This window comes from Diceros bicornis, chromosome 23, assembly GCF_020826845.1.
Source record: "Diceros bicornis minor isolate mBicDic1 chromosome 23, mDicBic1.mat.cur, whole genome shotgun sequence".
Lineage (NCBI taxonomy): Eukaryota > Metazoa > Chordata > Mammalia > Perissodactyla > Rhinocerotidae > Diceros > Diceros bicornis.
In genome coordinates this window covers 37,354,523-37,377,505 of record NC_080762.1, presented here as the reverse complement: position 1 = coordinate 37,377,505, position 22,983 = coordinate 37,354,523, and the positions used below count along the sequence as shown (strand labels likewise).

General features: G+C 37.9%; 1 protein-coding gene and 1 long non-coding RNA gene across 5 annotated transcripts in view; one reads left to right on the top strand and one right to left on the bottom strand.

The window, feature by feature from the left end:
* The window catches only part of FUT9 (fucosyltransferase 9), a 100,951-nt gene that overhangs the window by 23,675 nt on the left and 54,293 nt on the right, over positions 1-22,983 (top strand). For 2 of the 4 annotated variants that reach the window (XM_058566610.1, XM_058566607.1), the window contains exon 1: positions 16,883-17,015. The exons of 1 other annotated variant lie outside the window; for it this stretch is intronic. The gene's annotated coding sequence lies outside the window, so the exon portion shown is untranslated. Of the gene's footprint in view, positions 1-16,882; positions 17,016-22,983 lie in introns of those variants that run through there. One more of the 4 variants, XM_058566612.1, reaches the window with a different exon arrangement.
* LOC131420520 (uncharacterized) overlaps positions 12,982-22,983 on the bottom strand; it is a 35,703-nt gene continuing 25,701 nt past the window's right edge. The window contains exon 3 of the long non-coding RNA XR_009223554.1: positions 12,982-13,033. This is a non-coding gene — a long non-coding RNA (uncharacterized LOC131420520). The remainder of the gene's footprint in view (positions 13,034-22,983) is intronic.

Below are 22,983 nucleotides of genomic sequence, written 5' to 3'. Positions count from 1 at the left end.
GGAAAACCACTAGTTCTAAGAGTTTTTTAGTAGCTATTCTATGAAAAAAGAAAAAAGTATTCCATGATCAAATAAGAAATGTTTCAGAAATGTTGCCTACTACAGTGTCCTCTAAGTTTCTTTCCATTAGCATATGAAAGGTTCTAGTCAGTCCTGTAGAAAGGATGTCTGCCAAAAATATTTTGAGAGCAGGAAGAGTAATACTGCAGAAGCAAACAGCATCCAAATTCTGAAGAATCTTTTTATGCCTTACTGAAAAGTTTGGAACTTCTCCAATTTTCTTTTTAGAATGACCACTTTGGCAGCAATGTGAAGGATGGATTAGAGACCTATTTAGGGAACTTTTTCAGTAATCAAAACAAAAAAACAAAGCAAGAGGAGTTATAATCATACTGGAAAGAAGTAGAAATATTAAAACTATATTAAAGAAGAATGACAGGATTTGAAGATTGGCTGAATGCTAGTGATAAAAATTCAAGAGTGGATCAAGTTTACAGATTTGATACTTAGTGGATGTTGGAGCCACTTACTAAAATCAGGTATATAAAAGGGAGCATCAGAAACAGACGGGATAAAATGGAGAATCTGTTTTCATATATGTCCAGTTTGAAGGACCTGTAGGAAATCAAGGAAGAGACTCTCAGTGTATAGTTGGATATTGAATCATGAATTCAAGAAAAAGACCTAGGCTATAGACGTACTAGCAAATAGATGGTAAGGTCATGGGAATGGATGAAGGCACTCAGAGACAGTAGTCAGAATGTGAAATATAGAGAGCATAACAGGAACAAATAAGTGTTAGGTAACTAAGTAGACTCTACAGGTGGAAAGACATAAGTGAACATGTTCATAAAACCCAAGCACAGAGAAAGTATCAAGAAAGAGGGAGTAATTATCAATACAACAGAAAAGGTCAAGTAGGATATATAAGAAACAAATGGGGGGGCCGGCCCCATGGTGTAGCAGTTAAGTGCACGTGCTCCACAGCTGGTGGCCCAGGTTCGAATCCTGGAGGGGCATCGACGCACCCTTTGTCAAGCCATGTTGTGGCAGCATCCCATATAAAGTGGAGGAAGATGGGCACAAATGTCAGCCCAAGGCCCGTCTTCCTCAGCAAAAAAGAGGAGGATTGGCATGGATGTTAGCTCAGGGCTGATCTTCCTCACAAAAAAAAAAAAAAAAGAAACAAATATGCATTGGATTCAGTAATAAATCAATTTTTAGTCATCATTGCCAGCACAATTTCAGTGAAACAGCAAGGCAGAAACCAGATAAAAGACTGGGTGGGTGGTATGGAAGTGGAGATAGCAAATGTAAGCGACTATTTAGTTTGATAGGAAGAAAAGTGAATAACAGAGACACTGAAAATATAGGCTAAGGGATGGTTGGTTACTTCAGATTCTTGAAGAAGCAAGAAGGGATGGGCTCTACAGGGATTCATCTTTCACAGTGATAAAGAAAAAATGTTACTGATAAACATACATACAGATAACTTGATAAGTTTAAACGCAGAATATTGAGGGATTTCTCATCTGTTGAATCCTATACTCTCTTTGAATAGAAGGCAATTTCTTCTGCTGAGAGTGAAAAGAAGTTTAAATCCTAGGGGCTTCAGGAAAGTTCTGAGGGTTATGAAAGAGCCACTCTGAGAAATGAATGAGTGGCTAGGGACTTTTTTATCAGGCTACTGAGGACCCAGTTGAATTAGGAACAATGGATTTGTACTGACACCACACCATTTAGTTACATGATTTTCCCTAGAAGTGATCAGCAATCTCAGTGCAGGAAATGAGAAAATAGTTGGACTGGCCCAAGGTCAAAGAGTAAAGTTGTTGAGAGTTTTGGTGAGATAATGTCTAAGTAGGAGAATGGAAGAGGATGACAAAGGAATTAAAAGATTTTCAGCTCAAGAAAATTCAGTAGCGTGACAGTAGAAGCAAGGAAGTGAGAAATGTAGCAGTATAAGAAGTTGTAGGATATATGAGTGTGAGATTTCAGAAGCAGAGCCATAGGTTATGGTGATTGGCCATGAGGATGACGGTTGAAGGAGCATGCAAATGAAGGTCACCAGAGATGACATGGTTAAGCAACCAAGTAGCCATAATGTTGGGTGTGTTAGCTACATGATTGCCCTCAATTAGGGCAGGATTAGTTTAAAGAGAAAAGCAGAGAGTCAGAAGCCGAAGAATTCGGGGGTTATTGAAAACAAATAGGAAGCAGGAAAGTGGGTGGTAAAGGAAAAAAAAAATAGAAAGTAATCTACCTGGACAGCTAGAGCATCAAAGATGTAAGAGGATTTCACCCAGAGGTAGAGGATAAAGGAGCTATTGAGGAGAAAGGACTCTGGGGCTGGTGAAGTGTAGGAGAATGAGGAGCCTCATGTGAGACCCAGGAAATTAAGTCAAGAAAGCAGAGAGTTCCAGAGAATATAGAGGAGAAACATGGGTTTGGGTCAAACGAGAGGAAGGCAGGGGCCAGCGCCATGGTGTAGTGGTTGACTTTGGCATGTTCCCATTCAGTCGCCTTGGTTCGTGGGTTCGGATCCCAGGCACGGACCTACACCACTCGTCAGCCATGCTGTGGTGGCAACCCACATACAAAATAGAGGAAGATTGGCACACATGTAAGCTCAGGGCTAATCTTCCTCAAGCCAAAAAAAAAAAAGATTGGCAATAGATATTAGCTCAAGGCAAATCTTCCTCAGCGAAAAAAAAAAAAGAGAGAGAGAGAGATGAAGGCAGAGTAGCAGAGCAGTGTTGATGTGAAGGGAAAGGAGAGGATGGATTTTCACCAGGGCTTGTATTTTATGTACTGATCCAGAGTGGCAGGGATAGGAAACTTGGTGAATTAACTTGCTCTGAGTTTTCAAAGAGAGCTCTGGAATTATGTTATAAGCTGAGAACCCAGGAGATCTGGGAAGTTTGACAGTGGCAGACCAGTCCTTGCTGAGACCTGACCTACTGACATACTACTACTTCTCCAGATTCTGCTTGTCTTCTCTGAGATTTTGCTGGCTATGACTTAGTTACCTTTTTTTTAAATTTATTTTTTTATTTTTTTGTGAGGAAGACCAGCCCTGAGCTAACATCCAATGCCAATCCTCCTCTTTTTGCTGAGGAAGACTGGCACCGGGCTAACATCCGTGCCCATCTTCCTCTACTTCATATGGGACGCCGCCACAGCATGGCTCAACAAGCGGTGTGGCGGTTCACCCCCAGGATCCGAGCCGGCGAACCCCGGGCCGCCGCAGCGGAGCGCACGCACCTAACCACTTGCACCACCGGGCCGGCCCCTAACTACCTTTTTGTTTAATTACAATTCATAACCTTCTTCCTGTCTGCTAGATACACCTCTCCCAATTCTGATCTTATCCTTCCTACACTTCACATCCCAGCCCTTCTGTAGGAATTAATTAAACAATATATGTATATCTGTGGAAGGATATTTTAAAGGCAGTGTCAAGGGTAAGGTTAACAGCTTATACAAATGGGTATTCTCATCAACTTGCCTAAGAAGCTGTAAAATCCTTTTAAAAACTGGTAATTTCAGAGATGGAACCAGGTGTAGGAAGATGGCAAAGAAAATCAATCCCATTAGAATTTTCGAGTCTTAAGGCTAGTTTCTGGTTCCTAAATTCCTCTGTACAGCTTCTTCTTATATTACCAACAGATACCAAAGGCAAGATTAATCTGTGCTTGTAATAGTACTCAAATTTTCTTCCTTCTGGCCATAAACAGGAAAAAAATGAAACATGACCAGGTCATAAATAAGCACAATGACCAGAAAAGAGCTGGGCTGTGTCAGTGTCCCATCTAAAGTTATAGTCTGAGAGAAAAAGCTGGCTGCACTTTGCCGAAAGTGAACAAAAGACCAAATCCCAGAAGATCTACAAGGGAGGAAAGCGATCAGAATCAAGACAGACTTGATTGGGAGCTGTTTACTGTTCGTCATCAATGAACATAACGTGACTAAAGGAATCTGATCCCAGATCAGAGGCTGATTGTCTTTTTACTCTCTTTCACCTTTGTCCCATCCCCCCACCTTGAGTAGTTCATTTTCTCTACATCCTAGTCTATTATGGGATAAATATTGCAGGTTGTTCAGAAAATTTCACAGAAAGGAGTAGCTACCAGAAGATTCATGATACGTTATTTTGTTTATGCATCCTCAAAAATCTCATTAAAATACACACGCTACATGTAAGGAGTAGTATTTACATATTAGGACTCTCTATTACTATATACTGAGCTAATGTGGGTTTCTCATTATTATTATTATTTTCTTATTATTACTATTTTTATCCAAGAAAGAGCATAGATATAGGGGAGCATATATAGGATCATCAAGTTTCTAACATAATAATAAACTTAAAATCATAGCAACATATGATTTAAAAAAATAATTTAACATAGATTATTTCATGTGACCTTCATAAAAGCCCTGTGATTTTGACAAAGCAGATATTTCGCCTGCAATTCAGAAAGAAGGAAGTTGAATTCTGGTGAAGCTTAGAGTCTTTCCCTAAATGGCGTAAGTAGTCAAATGTCACGGCTAGAAATGACACCAAGACCATTTTAACTCTAAAGAATGTGTTCTTATCTTTACATTGCCTCCTGACCTGATTCTCTGCATTTTCTGTAGTTGCATAATCTTGGACAAGTTATTTAACCTCTTTAAACCTGAATTCTCTACCTGGAAAATGTGAGTACTAAATGCCATATACCCCATAAGTTTGTTATGAGGATGAAATGACATCCTGAATGTGACTGCTTGGGTCAATGCCCAGGAGCACAGAAGCCCACACAAATGCTATCTGTGCTATTATTTCATTTATAAAATAGGAGAAAAATTTAGAGGAGTTGAGGATTCCTTCACAGGTAGGTATTAATTCAATAAGCATACATTGAGTGTATATATTATACACCACGCACTGTGCTAGGTACTGGAAAAGCAACATAAAGATATAGCTCCTTGCCTCAAGTGGTTTCTTGACCAAGGAAGGAAAGTGCTCTTGGTACTGCTTGTCAATTTAGGATTAGCAAATACTAATTATTAGTAAAATTATTAATAAAACTATTAGTAGCAAAATTTATTTCGATAATTGAGATAGAAACAGTGGAGAGGGGATGGTGTAGGCTTCAAGCAAGTTCTGTGATCTTTGGAGTTGCCCAAATACCTTGCACGAAAGTTTCACTTTGTGGTCAAGAGTAGTCAGGAAAGGTCTGGAGGTTTAGGAAATGTTTTCTGGAATGTGGCATTCCAGGCAGAGAGAGAAAAATGAGCAGAGGCAACGAAACAGGAACTGATTCAGTGTGCTTAGAAAATTGTAAGATGGCTAGAGAATAAGGATGACAAGGGCCCAAATAAAATATAAACTAATGGTTGGACAAGAAGTAATTTCTCAAAAAGCAGGTGAATGGGGCCGGCCCGGTGGCGCAAGTGGTTAAGTGCGCGCACTCCGCTTCAGCAACCCAAGGGTTCAAAGGTTCAGATTCTGGGCGCGCACCAACGCACCGCTTGTTAAGCCGTGCTGTGGCGGCGTCCCATATAAAGTAGAGGAAGATGGGCACGGATGTTAGCCCAGGGCCGGTCTTCCTCAGCAAAAAGAGGAGGACTGGCATCAGATGTTAGCTCAAGGCTGGTCCTCCTCACAGAAAAAACAAAAGCAGGTGAATCATATGATTCCATCCTTCTTCCTTCTTCCCATCCTTGCTTCCCTCCCTCCCTCGCTCCCTTCCTCTCTCCTTCCTTCCTTCCTTCTTTCCCTCCATTCCCTCCTCCTTCCTTCTCCCTTTGTTTCTTCCTTTCTTGATTGCTTTTTAGTACTGCCTTTCGCCATGCCTCGACTTCCAATCCTCAGGATACCATATCCTTGGTGTATGTCAGTGCTGAGCACAGGACCATTAGCACCAGTATTTGATCAATGAGATTATTTTAAAATATAAAGATATGAACTTGGTGGGTGGACTGAAATTTTAGACAGGCTGGCCAAGTTGTGTATCCCTCTGAACAAAGAAGATAAGTGTGAACAATACTGCTCTGTTAAAAGCTAGGAAGGGACCACATGACATTGTGGACATTATTTAAATAATTTAAGCAGATCTCCCTCCACGCCCCAGCCCATCCCCGTCTGCTTTGCCTTTTGCCCCTTGGAGATGGCTAACTCTGCCTGTCCACCTGTCGCCGAAAGCCCGACTTAGCGAGCAAAGAGGCGAAGCTTTCCAGATACACAGTGAACCATACGTCTCAATCAATGTGCTCTTCCTCCCCCAGTGGGTCTCCTGTTGACCGCTCTCTCTTTCAGTTCTCTCATCTGGATGTGTCTTCACAGCGTGGGGCCTTCAGCCACACGTGAGCTTGCACACGCACGTGCGCACACACACACAGAGTAATGGGAACCTGTTTATTACGTCATCTGTGACTCTTACTTTTGTGGAAAGTTGGTTTCTAAATCCTCTTTCTTCCTTGGTGATTTTTTTTCCAGTTAGTTGAACGAATGATGATATTTGTTTGCGGCTTCCACTGTTGCCTATAAAGAGCACCAGTTATTCGTTTAGGGAAATTGCTTGATCAATGCTATGCAGGGCTATTATATCTTTTTTCTGCTGAGAGGAGAAAAGAATGATATGCCAGATTGAAACAACTGGAAAAACAGATTGCTGAATTAGAAGTGAAGATATAATTAGATGCACCCTTCAATAATTGGTTAGAATTGGAAGCATTTAAGTCTGTACATAATCAAATATTGCCTGGAAATGTTACAGCATCCTTATTTTATGCTAAATAGATTTTTATGGAAGGGCAATAAAGGAGGAAATCTGCTTGCTAATTTGATTAAAAACACGATGGATCTCTGTTATTTCAGCTATTAAGACTCCAAATAGGAGGAGGCTGATTAGAAAAGAAAAGAAGAAATTAATTTCATATTTGAGATCTATTATCAAACTGCCTATTTTTAAAGTGGAATTATTCATAACAATTGAAGATGCATTTTTATAATTACTCTTGGAAAAGAATAGATTTCTTCCTAGCTTCTCTTTAAAATGATAAAAAATCTAAAGAAATAATAGCACTATATCATCAGTATTTATGGGAGAGAGAAGGTAGCTTATTAACCACATAAGCCCATTTCACAGAAAATACAACAGAGATGGAAAGAATTCCACTTGTTGAAGGCCATCCTGAAACACAGAGCTGTAGAGTCCCATAACTTAAAGACTGTATCTATTCTCTGCTTACACTATTTATGATTTTTTATTATGTTATAGCTATTAGTGAACACATCCCTTTTGCCTTTTTACTTATTTATTCATTGAACAGATATATACTGAGCACCTACTGTGGGGCACACAGTGTTTCAGGCACTCAGTACGCAGTAGAGAATGCAGAAGACAAAATTTCCTACCATCAAGGATCTTGCAATCTATTTGAAAATGGACAATGTGAAAAATAAATAAGTACAATATAGAGTATGTTGGGTAGTAGTAAATGCTAAGGAAGATAAATATGTAGGAAAATATGAAGTGTGGGGATGAGTTTTAATTTTAGAGATAGTAGTCAAAGAAGACCTCACTGAGGAGAGTTTGGGGTGAAGATTTGAATGAAGTTCAGGAGATGCCCTTGTGGATATCTGAAGAAAGCCTTTAGGCAGATGTGCAAATGCCCTGAGGCAGACATGTGCCTGGCTTGTTGGGATAACAGTGAGAAAGCTTGTGTTGAAAGAGCACATTAGAGAAGTGGCAAGGATGGAATCGGAGTGGGGGGTTGCCTATTCTGTTAAACCTTAAGGTCACAAAGTCACAGTGAAGATTTGACTTCAGATCCGAGTAAGATGGGAAACTGGCTGATTTTGAGCAAAAGAGAAATAATCTGCCTTATTTCATTAGATGTGAGCTTCTAAATCGCAGGGGCTGCTGTGGACCATGCAGCTTTGTGCCTTCTTGAAGTGGCCTAACCTGGTGCCTCTTACATAGGGTTCAGAAATATGTTTTAAATAAATCATAGTTCCAAAGACAATTCCAATGTCCTTTTCTATTTGTATCCTATCACACTACTGGTTTGTAGACAGCTCAAGAACCTTTTTATCTACTTTATTATTTAGTAGTCAATCCACACAGGAAAGTATTTATTAATGATTCTGGTTACCTTTTACATACCAAATCTAAAATGTGGCTCTAATTTAAACACAAAAATGACAAATTTAGAAACTGCAAAGAAAAACATGAAGGGTCAAATCTTTACCATCCAGCTTAAATGCCTGTACTTCCTAAGAATAGGCAAATTTGATGAAAGTAAAATAAAAAATTATCTTGATGCATCATGAATATGGTAAATATTCTTTTCTTTTCCTGCTTTGGAACTACATTTAAAGAAGAATACATTAATTCTGGAGTGCCACTTTGTCGCAGAAGAAGCCAAAGGGATATCTCTAAGTTTTTATGTACTTTCTCATTGTTTTCCATGTTACCATAGAACAGCATTAGTACTTGGTGAAAGTTTTGTTTTATTATAAAATGGTAAAATGAATTTTAAATTTATTTCAAAAGATGCATCGAGAAGCTAGCTAAATGTGCTTGTGGGTCTGCTCCAGCCATGGTTTTATTGCTGTTACTTGACAAGCCCTATTGTACAAAACTAAATTTGGAACTGAATATTCTCTTATCTTTGGATAGCTGTAATTTAATCAAGCTTGCTTTAGCTCTCTTATTATTTCATAATGAAATGTAAAATATCTTACAAGCAAATGCCTCCCTTCCAGAAATTAAATTGAGAGCAAAGAATTCACAGGCCAAAGAGTAACAATCAGCACAGACACAATTACCTTCTCACATACAAGACAAAGCCACTCTCCCTTTTTTTATTATCCAATATCAGAGTAGCAGTATCTTTTTTCCCTACTTGTACAAGTACCTACTATCCTCATTTTTATCCTAAAGCAAAAGAAAAGGGTAAGCAACTGTGGGATATAGAAATACTAAAGAGATTGGTGTGTTTTCTGAGAAAAACTAAGTTTCAGGAAGCTTATAATTGTAGATCTTAAACATACAGCAGAAGTAAGCCTTCTTTATATTTCTAAAAGCAATGTGAACATTTGCCACTAGTAGCACCCAGAGTGAAGATTTCTTCTCTCTCCATCCTTCCTGTGCTAATTGCAATGATGAAGACCCCAGGAGGTTGGTCAAACAATCATCTCACACAAAGTGCTGAAGCATCACTGGATGATGGCTGGCCACGATGGATTCAGGCTTGCATAACTAATCTGCTGGAATTCTTTGAAGATATCACAGCCATGCTAGATAAAAGATACCCAGAGCTGAGATATAGTTAATATTTTAGGAAAAAAAGAGTACATTTGATAAGGTTTCACATCAGAGATAAAGGTAAAAAGAACCACTGAACATGGGATAAAGAGCACAGAAGGGAAAATTAGTTTTAGAGACAACTACAAAAAGAAGCCTTCAGAAGAAACATTTATGTTGGAAAAAAAAAAGTGTTGAAACTTGGCAGTACATGTGCGACTAACTGAAGGCCAATACTTCACTAAAAACCATTTTTAACCCACCACATACCTCACCAAGCTGATGATAACTAGAGTTCTTTCTAACTGCGTATCGTAGGAGATGAATCAGTCACTAAGCTAGAAATGTGAAGTTCTAGGTTCTAGTGACAGTAAATGACTAAATGACTAAATGACCTTTGGCAATTAACTTAACCACTCTAGGTCTCAGATTCTTACCTAGAGAATGGGAAATTTGGGCTAGATAGATGGCCAAGTCCCTCCTATCTCGAAAATTATTTGATTCTAAGAGCCTCATAGGGCTCTGAGGAGTTTGGAAGATAGAAGCCAGTCAATCACCACCATCAAAAACCAAATAATCAAAACATGAGTGAATAATCATCCAACAAGTCCCATCATTGAGGTCGGTAAAGTGTGAGTGCTCTGTTAGTGCATCAAAAACAGACTCGGACTGCTGACTTTTTCAAATTTTACAGTTTTACTTTTAGTAAAAATTACATGGCAAGTCAGTCGAGCAATGGAAATGTGCTAGGAAGGCTATTTGCTTCTGAATTCTTGATAACTTTATTGACCCTAGGAGACCAATGAAATACAGTCATGCATCACTTAACAATGGAGCTACGTTCTGAGAAATGCTTGTTAGGCGATTTTGTCCTTGTGCAAACATCATAGAGTGTACTTACACAAACCTAGATGGTGTAGCCTACTACACACCTAGGCTATATGGTACCAATCTTATGGGACCAGCATCACATATGCAGTCCGTCGTGGACTAAAATATCATTATGCAGTGCATGACTGTATTCCAAAGCCTAAAGTGGCCTTGAGGAAGCTCAGGTTGTAACAATTTTGTATTGCCCAAGATATATATTGCTGCAAGTGTATATTTTATAATAGGGTTGAAAAGACATTAAAATAAGAAAAAATTAAATCACTACTCCTGTGGTATAAATAAATTAATATTTAAACAAATCTAATATCTTTATTCTGACTCTATACATACATCCAAGTCCCAACAAAATGTTCTCTAATTGCCTTTATGTGACTGTGGCTTAACATTTGGGCTGTTAGACTTTGAACTACTTGAGAAAATAGACTGCTTTCGTTATACAATTCCCTAGCATCATCTTACACAATCAGCACTCCATGCATTTTTGTTAAATTGAATTGAATTCTTCTATCATCACCAGAGTGCATTTGTTTTAATGAGGAACATAATTATTAATTTAGATGACATGTAACCAAGTTTAAGACAGACAAAGAAGTCTTTATTGGAAATCATAATGGAACATTTTGGGGATAAAATAAAAATATTGACTTAAAATTTATCCCACCATGCCTTATAACCCCAAATGGATGAATATTTTAATGCCTAAAACAAATGTGTTCACAGCATAACCCTTTTTGAAAAGCTACTCTCATTTCACCAAGTCGCAGAAATTTGGTTGCCTCAGATCGGGTCTCTATTAGCAACATCAGATAAAACTCAATGATTCACAATTATCAGCAGAGTCAAGAATAAACATTTTTGAAATCTGAACATTGCTAAAAAAAAAAATACAGCTGCGAGTTCCACCAAAGGCAAACTTTTCTTTGTCTGAACTTTTAATAATTATGGTTCTAGAGGAAAAGATAATTTCTGCCCACCTGGACCTTAGTTCTTTTAGGAGGAATAAAACATATCCAATGATAATCCCAATACAGGAGAGAAGATAGTATAAATTAGAGACTTTCAGATAAATTTGTGTTAGAATTCAGGAGAAGTGATGGGAGATCAAGAAGTCATTGTAAAGAAAGTGGCAATTTTGATAGGCCTGGAATTTAAAGTGTGGGAATTAGAGTTAAGGGAGGGTGGACCCAGCATTCCAGGTAGAGAGAGCAATGTGAGGCAAAGCCGGGGTGAGGGAGATGTGAGGCACATGCTGAGAAGAGGGCCTCCTTTTACCCGAGCCTCTACAGTGTGTGAAAGAGAGCCATGGGCAATAAAGCATCAGTTGGTGGCGCTCTTTGGATGCCTGACGTGGACTATAATCATCAGGCATGGACAAGGCATAGGGGATTCTGAGATGGGGAACACTGTGCTTGAGGAGATTTATTCTGGCAGCAGCGTGTAGGATGGATTAAAGGAGGTGATGCCAGTTCAACAGCTCCTCAGGAGCACCTAATCCATGTGCCACTGAAAATCAACCTGCGTTCCCCAGCCGCACACAATAGGAAGACTGCCCACCTCTTTCCAGAACACTCCAGATCTGTGAACAGTTAAAACCTTCCTATGGTTGAGCTGGGTGGAGCTGGCCTGGTAACAATGATAATAATAAAAAGCACATGTAATTCCCAAGGATCAGGGCGTAGAGGCGAGATAACATTCTAACGACTCCCACTTTTGTTCCAGTTTTAGGTTTTGAAGTTTTATAATAGCAAGATACTTAATTCATCCTGAGATTTGAGCTAAGCCACTGCTATCAGCTTTCTAATTATTTTAGCTTTATCAGTGTGGCCACAGAAAGGAAAGGTGTGATTCCATAATTTAGATTTGCAGATAAGAAATAGATTCAAATTGATGTTTTGGATATATGATTTCTGAAGTTAGCAGACTTGGTAACAGCTAGAAAATGCTTTAACCTAAAGTCATTTGAAGGCTAAAATACATATTAAACTTAGACTCTAAAGGAAAGTGAGCAGAGCCCTGCTTCCTTGAGGCTTAAATGCTTTGAATAAACTTGATAGTGAGTGAGACTTAAGATAACTTCTACTTCAAGATGAGCCTCATCCGTGGGTCAGGCCCCTGTAGAGTATATGTAATAGAAATTCAGAGTTTTTTTCCCCAAAATATATTACAATGTCTGAAGGAGATAATTTCATTTCAACAGAGAGAAAAGAAAATCTATCAAAGAGAATGGAAGAAATTATACTCTCCTTCCTTGTCTTTGCTGCCTAAGGTGAAGTCAAATTGTTTGCCTGTTATCAGATCCAGTGCAGACACACTTTAAGGAGACAAGCCTTCCTTAAAGATTTTTGTCAGGTAAAGACATCAGTCTTGCCTTCCTACTTCCTAGAGGGCACTGTAAATGGCCACAGAGCATATCCGTATACTAGTTTGCTTGCCAAAGTTATGCAGAACAAAACTCCCATAAATTCTCCAGAGATCTGTTACACAAAGCTATGAGCAGAGTTTTGTTATATACAGATTCACTTTCCTCATCTCTCGTGAGCTTTGAGTTCCAACTAGGATATTTTGGACCTAAGGAATAATTTATCCTTTTCTTTCTCCAGGAAGCAACCATCCAATATAAAGGGAGTTACATAATCGAGACATAACTGTGAGCTGTGAAACTATTTTTAATCACCAGAACCTGCTTCTTGTCATAAAAAGATCTCTCGAGCTCCATAATTTGAGGGAGAAAACAATGGCAATCTTGAAGAAATACAAGCAATGAATTAGAGAAATGAAGTTGAGAAACGTTCAAAAAGGGATCAGAGGGCATTCTTGTTCACACGTCCACTTGATGCCAGAGCCTGTAGAAATAATTTGAGAGATATATTTAGTGCCATTGAAACTGTTCCCATCTTTACTTAGGGAGATCAGATTTAGGTTTTGAGAAACCATAGGGAAGGAGCCTGTATTTTAAAATCTGTTGCTACCTGGGATTCTGTCCTTGGACATTGACCCTTCTACGGTCATCAGTTCCTCTGTCATGGTTTTAGCTACTACACACTGTATATGCTGGTGATACCCGGATCTATAAATTCAGCCCAGATCTGCTCCCTGAGGTTCAGATTTGAATAGTGACCTAGACTTACACATGGATGACCCTCTCACGGGCATCTGGTGCCCACCATGTCTTCTACAGCACTGTCAGCTCTTGTCGCACTCCTCGCATTGCATTTTAAATGCCTATTTCACTCCCAGTCTTTTTCACTGGACCAAAAGCCCTGAGAGGGCTGAGGCTATGTCTATTTTGTTCATCTTTGGAGGCCTAGCTCTGGGTACATAGCGGCTGTTCAGTAAGTATTTCTTGAATAAATGAATCAATGGAGTGGGGTTGAATAATTCTGGAAATTATACTTTCATCAAATGTCCTAAAGCAATCTGCTCTGTAGCCACTGCCATTTAGGATGAAGGGACTGCGTTAGGACTTACCTATGTGCCTGTCCACATAGAGTCGCAGCATCCTGAGTCACTATGTATGGCCCTTTTACACTATGATTTGCTGTGTGACTTTGCCTAGGAATAGTCTCCCAAGTCCAAATAGTTTAGTATTACTGCCCATTCATTTGATAGAGTTGTAAGTGGAGAATTATTGTCTCTCAGAAGAATGCTGCTAAAAATGCATTCAAAGCAATACTAGAAGAGTAATATGAGAAGTGTTTTCGTTGGTTGAGTGAAAGCTGGGCTTTGCCTCACAGAGGACAGGTCAACTGCATCCGGGTGTCTTCTGGGGTAACCGTAGAAATCTAGTTAGGAACAGCACTAAATGGGCACAGAAATTTGAGGTATAATAGAGAGGTCACTAATTCTTCTCATTAATAAAGAAAGTAGAGTGTCTTAAACCCAGCCATCATTTTCTCCCATCTATTAAGTGGATATCAAACTGGGTAGGTAAAAAAGTATTTAATTTTATCGTATATTTGAAAGTTGCTAAGAGAGTAGATCTTAAAAGTTCTAACCACAAAAAAAGAATTGTAGCTATGTGAGGTGATGGATGTGTTAACTAATCTTTTTTAGATAATCATTTCACAATATATACATATATATATCAAATCGTTATGTTGTATATCTAAAAATTTACAGAATGTTATATGTCAACTATATCTCAGTAAAACTGGGTGGGGGGGTAGTAGTATTTAACGGTTGTAGGTAATTGGTAGGATAAATTTTCAAGAATCCAAATGTTGTAAAGAAATACATGTAAACAATTTTTGAAGAGCATCAAATCAGACTATCTGAGACTTGATTCCTCTCAACTCATCCGGGATGTACTCTGTGCCCTCTCAGAGCACACTGCTTCCTTCCTCCCTGCCCTCTTCTCCTTTAAATCACTAAAGAACATTAGGCATTGACTGATGCTTTGCGTTAATCTATATTTTGAAGATACTAGACAAACTGATGTAGTATCATTTTTTTATAAATATGTAGGATTCCCTATAAATACAGTCATGCATTGCTTAACGACGGGGATACATTTTGAGAAATGTGTAATTAGGCTATTTCGTCATTGTGAGAACATCATAGAGTGTACTTACACAAACCTAGGTGGTATAGCCTACTACACACCTAGGCCATGTGGTACTAACCTTATGGGACCACCTTCATGTATATGGTCCATCACTGACTGAAACGCTGTTATGTGGCGCATGACTGTACACAATGTGAGAAAGAGTTACAAATACTTTCCAAATATCTTCCGAAGTATGAAATTTGAGAAATATCCTGAAAAGTCAGAAAAGTCAGACTGAATTAAGCTAAAAATATTAAAAGTCATATGATTTTCACTAGAAAGTTGTCTGTATCCTGTTAATGACTACTACATCTCAGATCTCTACAAAGGTCTTCACTCAGACAAGATAGAAATAGTAACTTGTTAAATGAGAATATGGGAAATACTGCCTAGCTCCTGAGGCCTCTCATTTATCACTGTGTCTTGAATCTCACTTCTCCAGTTTCTTTATAGTTTTCAATTATGAATGCTACAATCACTGCTGTCGTTAAAAAGAAAAAAAAATAGATATCTTTATTTCTATGTGCCACAGAATTAATTTCCTGCCCCTCTCAGATACATTTCTTTTGCAAGTAATAGCCAGCAGCCAATCTCAATCTGGAAAGAAAATGGTTGAATTCTTAATTTTCCTGGAGAGGGAGCTACTACATTTATCTTTTGTTTCTGGATTTGATTATCAAATTGTATGTTTCTACCTCATTAACCTTATTTCATGATTAGTTTTCAGTGTGAGTAATGGGAGAGAGTGGAATAGATGCTTTCAATTCAATGGTTAATCTTGACACAATATTTGCTTCCATATACTAATGATGTACTTTATATTTCTCTCTAAATCAGAGCTCAAAGTACTTTATAGTTATCACTTTAATAATATTCATCATGCTTCTTGGAGTTGAATATTAGCAAACACGAAAGAAATACAAGGGCACAGAGTAGTGAAGTTATTTTCCTAAATGGTGATCCACTGTTAATTCTCAGTTTTCAATTCTGGTTCCCTTACTTGTCTATATAGCCGAAATTAACCGGCCAAGTTTTATTTTTAAAAATTATAGTTTTTTCCGTTTGCAACAGTAATAAAAAAGCAAACAAATAGTACTTAGTTGTCAGTTGGAAATTACGAGGTATATTAGTAAAGATGGTTTTGGTTGTAAATCACAGAATGCACATCTTAAGCGTTCTTAAATAGTAAAAGAAATTTATTAGCTTATATAACTTAAAAGTCCAGAGGTGGGAGCTTTTGGGTACAGTCTGATCAAGCCTAACTCAATTTCTTTATAATTCTGTCAGCTTTTTTTCCCCTACAAATAGCTTCATTCTTAGACTTGCTTTTCTCGTGGTTGCAAAGCGACTACTGTAGTTGCAGGCATTATTGTCCAGCCAGAAAGAGAATGTCTCTTTTCCCAGTAGTCAAAAATTTGAAGCCTCCTCCTGCTTGGACCAAATTAGTTCATGTGTCTGCTTCTGAACCAATCATTGTAACTGGACAGGTCCTGCATATGCAGGTAGGAAGACAGGGGTTGGCATTGGATGAGACCTCATGGACATTCTCTCCTGGAGGAGGTCAGTCCTCCAAAGTGCTTGCCTTCTATGCACCGTGAAGGGGTGCCGTGAGTGCTGAGGTGGCATTGACAGTCCCAGTACTTACCCACACTTTCTCGACATTTCTATAGGCTCTTCTTTAAATCACAAAAGCATTCTCTCTATTGTATGGAAAAGTGGCCCACAGTGGGTGGAGCAAAGAATCTCTCAAATCTACAACAGTTAAGATTAATTTTCCTATACCACCTGCCTTTTTTTTGAATGCTCTTAGCAAGCTTATAAAGATTTAAAAATCTGATTTCTAAATTTCTTTGAAATCTGGAAAGTTACTCATTGGGAGTTGGGAGGGAAAAAAGACTTCCTGTCAAATGATTTCTTGTGAAAGCTTTTTCTTGTCTTTTGGGGGAAGAAGATGTTATGGGCTGAATTGTGTCCCTCTCAAATTCATATGTTGAAGTCCCAATCCCTAGTACCTCAGATACAACCAGATTTGGAAATAAAGTCTTTAAAGAGGTGATTAAGTAAAAATGAGGCCATCTGGGTGGGGCCCTAATCCTATACGACTAACGTCTTTATAAGAAGAGGAAGAGACACTCACAAAGGAAGGACCCTGTGAAGAGGCAACAAGAGGGTAGCCATCTGCAAACCAAGGAGAGTGGCCTCAGAAGAACCCAACCATCCTGGCGTCTTGATCTTGGATTTCCAGCCTCCAGAACTGTGAGAAACTAAATTTCTCTTGTGTAAGTCACCCAGGCTGTGGTATTTTGTTATGGCAGCCCCAGCAAACTCATATAGAAGGGTTGTTTGCTTTTTGTACTCTTGAATATCTGATTGTTGAAACAATTAATTTCTAGTTTTGTTTCTTAACATGCCTTTGTTAGGTGCATTCTAACTATTTCTGGTCTAGGACTTTCTCCTGTAGCTGATTACATTTTTTATATAGCTGTATCCTTTTGGAGAGCATAAAACCAAGCTGTCTCTTCCAGCCTTTTAATTGAGGGCTTTGTGGTTGCAGTGAGGAAAGTTGATTTCACAGAAGGAAATAATTGTTTTGCTGCTGCTGTTCAAGGAATACTTCTCATACTTGGTGAGGCTGCTGTGTTTCTCTTCACCAATGGAATATGTAGTGCTACTAGCAAGTTTTTGAACTTTTACACTGGTCCAGGACTGGTAATTTTCCTTTCAACCTGCAAATACTTTGAGGATCAGATCTATGAGCCAGCACACCTATCACAATGATCTGTTTCTAATTTTGTTGTTGTTAATTAGCTCACCTTTTCCCCCTGGATCCTTGGGAACATACTTGTTTGTTTTTTGGACTTTTTTTAAGCACTATATCTCTTTTCATTTCTTCTCACCATAAGCCCAGTTCTTATAAAATATAAATGAAATATCTCCTTTCTACTATGCGCTGAAATTTGGATCTTGAATGTGTAAATTGTGACTGCCTATACCTAAAGAACTGAAGCATCTTACCATTAAATAAAATAATAAGCAGGAAATGCTAGTTTCAAATGTTCTTTTTTTTGCTCAGTTCTCATTAAAGTTGGGTTGGTTTATTGTTGGAGAAAAGAGAGAAATAAAAGACAAACCTTCCACCTAGAACCTTGTCCTCAAAGGAACCAATTTAAGTATACCTAGCCCTAGAGAAAGACATGAAATCATAACTAGCTAAGAAGGCTAAACAAGTTCTGGTTACTTCTATTTGTTCTTTGATTCTATATAATATTATCAATACCTTCACCTTCATTCCTCATATAATTGTGAAATGGATGTGATTCTTCTGTCCACAGTACCTCAGAAGTCTGTTACCAAAATCACTGAATATATCACAGAGGAGGGTCTTGAGCTCCTCAAAATTTGTTAAATAAATGTTAAATAAGGTAAAATGTAAAGAAACTTGCTCTTTTCATAATCTTTCTATTATTCTGATGAGTTTCTTTTGTGCTTTCTCTTGGAAGAGATTGCCTAGTAATGCTACTAGGGGAATGTGCACTGAATCAGAGTGAATGATACTCCTAGACTTGGGGATATTTACGTTAGTTATAAGGAAAGTTCTAGCTTAGTATTTATTCTAGACAAGTGATGACATTTAAATTCAACCAATCTAAGTTCAATCTTAATAATTCTTTAAATGAAGCAAAAACAATGTAGAAGAATTTAAACCTCAGAAATGCCGATAAGGATTATAAAGTTAATTCAACTAATGATTTCAAAATATTATATAACTTATTTTTATGTACATATTTTCCAAAACAAGAAATGAATCCACTTCTTAGTGAGAACACTCAGTCTGCTATTATAATTTAAATCAATATCATATTAACATAGAGCAACTCTGCCTTGCATTTTTTCTCTTTTAATAATCCAAGGATCACTTGTCTTCAACTTTACTATTGTCTTCTCTTTAGAGACAATCTTATCAAAAAAATATAGAGATTTTTCCATAATGATATGATGCAAATGAAAAGAATATATTTATAGCAAATGTGATTTCCATTGCCATTTATTTTTCTCTGTAAATCTGAAATTTCATTTATATCAATTACGTTATCCAATCTTTAAGTATCACTAGTAGAACAAACATTATTAGAAAAGATGATTAGACACGGCTTCAACAATGTGACTTCTATTTATTTATTTATTTATTTTTGAGGAAGATTGGTCCTGCCCTATCTGTTGCCAATCTTCCTCTTTTTCTTCTTTCTCCCCAAACCCCCAGTACATATTTGTATATCATAGTTGTAGAGCTGTAGCTCTTCTATGTGGGACGCCACCTCAGCATGGCTTGATGAGCAATGAGTAGGTCCGTGCCCAGGATCTGAACCAGTGAACCCTGGGCTGCTGAAGCGGAACACATGTACTTAACCACTGTGCCACCAGGCCAGCCCCCTACAATGTGACTTTTTTTTTTTTTTTGTGAGGAGGACCAGCCCTGAGCTAACATCCAATGCCAATCCTCCTCTTTTTTGCTGAGGAAGACTGGCCCTGGGCTAACATTCATGCCTATCTTCCTCTACTTTACATGGGACACTGCCACAGCATGGCTTAACAAGCGGTGCATCAGTGCGCACCCAGGATCCGAGCCAGTGAACCCTGGGCCGCCGCAGCGGAGCGCGCGCACTTTAACCGCTTGCGCCACCGGGCTGGCCCCTACGATGTGACTTTTAAATAGTGCTATTGCAATCTGCTGTTCTGAAGAAAATATGATTAGTGTTTACCATAATTCTCACAATGCTATTTGCTTTAGCTTTATATTTCACATTTCGTGTTTCTAAATAAATAAATAAGGGGACACACTCTTGCTGACTTTATTTCTAATATATATTTTCAAAACAGGGTAAAAGCTGATGGCCTTTAATCATCCTCATATCATAATGGAAGTTTGGAGAAAAGGATTTTCTTCATTTTATATGTGTATAATATTGAACAAGTAAACACTGTACTATGTAAGTTAAACTTTCTGTGTTATAGATATCAAATGTTAATCTATTTGAATTCATGACCTGTCAAAGGGAGTTATTAACTTCTCTCAGACGGAAATCATTTGCAACAGGGCAAAAGAGATTGGTCTTTAATTCCTCAATCACTCCTTCTATGACTTTAGAGACCAGGCATTCATTCACCAGCCCTCAGACAAGGACTTCCTGTGTTCTTCTGATGATCAAATATTCTGGGGAGAAGGAAAGGATCTCGAGCCATCTGTGCTGCTGCCATGACATTAGATTTGCTGGTTCATCACCCCAATGTCCGTGACTTCATTCTGTACCATTAATGACTAAAATTCAAGCTCCCCCTCCTTTTTCCTGTATCATCCAACTAGGCTTGAATCCTCAGGACTTGAGCATCATTTGCTAAATTTATTTTTAAGCACTTGCTCATAGAATATCTGCTACTTCCTTGGCTTTGCTCTCTCTGAATGATGATGTACTAACCATTAAGTTGAGCCAAAGGGGGAAAAAATAATTAAAAGCAACTCTTCTCTAGAACTCCCTTCCAAAAATCATACAATGAAGTAAGGCATGAGAAATTAGAATATAAGTTATTAAGATGGTTCTGTAAGACCAAATGCATTGGTAGACCTATATGTCTGTAAGATGATTTACAAATGTGTAATTTGTAAAAATGTCTTCCAAAACAGGCTTTCAGGGCCGGGATAATTATACTGACTAAATCTTTTTGACTTGTTCTCTTTCACTCATATAAAGTCTGCTCATGGTATTTCAAATTACCCTTTGTGCTCTAAACTGTCTTCTCCTGGAGCCAGGATCCAAGATCCATTGATCTTTCCATCATCTCAATCCTTAGCATAGTCCTTCAATTCAGGGCCTAATAGGAGGCCAGTATTTGTTGAATAAATGACTGAATGAATCAAGCATTACAGTTTCATAAGTGAATCTTGTATCAATAGGATTCCAAAGACATTTATTATTTTGGCTTTAGAGGTAATGGAAAGTCTTGGTGAATTGCATCACTAATTCACGCTTTCTTAGTGATAAAGTTAAACAGATATACTTTTCATTACTACCTCAGCTACTTTTTGCTGTTCTACTTTATATTCACTGATTATTTCTTGGATATATTGTTTTCACTGGTTTAAGTTTATATTATTAGAAAAAGACAAAAAAGTGAATCAGGCTGAACATCAGATAAAATTAGGTAAAAGTAGAAGAATCATCAGGACACTTCTTAGTTACATACAAGGTTTCTGACTGATCTTTTAAAAATACTGCCGTGCCCCGTTTCCAATTTAAAAGATAGCTCAAAGCTTAAAATGGTGTGAACACTACTAATTTAGTTTTTGGCACACTGAATTAAAGTTGGGAATTCTGGAATCTGTGCCAACGATGGGATTGTGGTTCTATGAAGAGTTAGGGGTAGGAGTGGGGAGGGAGCAATTCTGGATTCCTCAATCTTTTCAGCAACTAATTATTTGTGTTGATGAAAGATACCACAGTTATGCAGTCTGGGTTTGCAGAATAAATAGCTTTAATTGCCATCTTTAATTTCCAAAACACTGACTGTGTTTCTAGCTGAACAACAAAGGCTTTGTTTACCTGGTTTGGGTAACAGCCACTCAGATTAACGCAGTGAAATAACTGGTCACTGTAGTTGGAATAATGTATTTGAAAGCTTTAAAAAACTATAAACTTTAAAAAAGCTGTAAACTTTCAAGGCATTACTTACTAGATTGTTCATATGTAATGATAAAAATGTGTCCAACTTGATGATTTACTGAACTGTCCTGAGTCAGTCAAAAAACGTGGGAAAGACAACCTAATAATATATATTGATGATTTTTTTTCTTTTTTCTTTTGTTTTTTGCTGAGGAAGATTTGCCTTGAGCTAACATCTGTCACCAATCCTCCTCTTTTCACTTGAGGGAGATTCGCCGTGAGCTAACATCTGTTGCAAGTCTCCCTTTGTGTTGCATGTGGGCGGACACCACAGCATGGCCACCAACCAGCAGTGTAGGTCCGCACCCGGGAACCAAATCCAGGCCACTGAAGCAGAGCTCACCAAACTTAACCACTAGGCCACCAGCATTGACCCTATTAATGATTTTTAATAATTCCCCCATCATAGATAGTTAGCTCTTAACTATCTGTGGAAATGGAGTTTGGTGACAACATGGAAAAATGAAATTGCAGATGTATCTATAAATACATTTGCATTACAAATATCATCCCTTTTCATGACAAAAATGATCACATTTGGATTTTTCTCTACTAGTGCTTATTATTTACTTAAGGTGATAGAAATAATAATAATGATGATAAGATGATGATGGTGAGAGTGTGTGTGTGTGCATGGAGGAGAAAGAGAGAAGAGAAGAGAAAGAAGGAAGGAAGGAAGGAAGGAAAGACGATTGAATATTCTATTCCTAAATTATAATTATGGAAAGGCAAATTATAATCACAGGATAACTTCCAGCTACTTCTATAGGGTAAATTAAGAAGGATATATTCCTTCAGTAAAGGAAAATCTGGATTAATTTAACTTTATAACGGCAGAGTAAAAACAATGATTGGCACAAGAATGACCAAGCTCAAGGAAGAGGCTTTTTAGCTATAGCTATATAGATGTAGCTAGATATGGGTATGGATATGGATATAGATATAGAGACAGACATAGACAGATTGGGTTTATTTAGAAAGAATAGTAAATAGTTTCAGTACCTGAGGTGACAGTATATGAATACTTATGGACCACACAAATATTTATGGGATCTGGAGACAGCTTCACACATTTTAGCTATACTGGGAATTCACATTTTCTGTTAAATAGAAACTCTATTGTGTAGACTGAAAAAAATAAAAGCAGTACCTATAACTTCTGTATTACTAATATAGTGAATGCCAGATATCTCTAAGAAAGTGCACCCATTCCTCTACACCTTTTATCACAGGGTATGAAGGAGGGGTGTTCACTTTTCCAAGAATTTGTGCTAGTGGATTTTCTGAGTTCCTTACTCCTCCAAACACAATCTACTCTCAAACACATCAAATGAGTTCTTAATTTCAGACAGTATATTTTCAGTTCTGGAATGTTCATTTGGTTCTTTTTTATACGTCTCAATTGTTGAAATTCTGCATCTTTTCATCCAATTTGTCCACTTTTTAATCATAAAAGCGACAATTCTCTTGCGACTTAAGGATCACAAGATTCTCCAGGTTTTTCTTAGTACTTGAATTTAAACAGAATCCT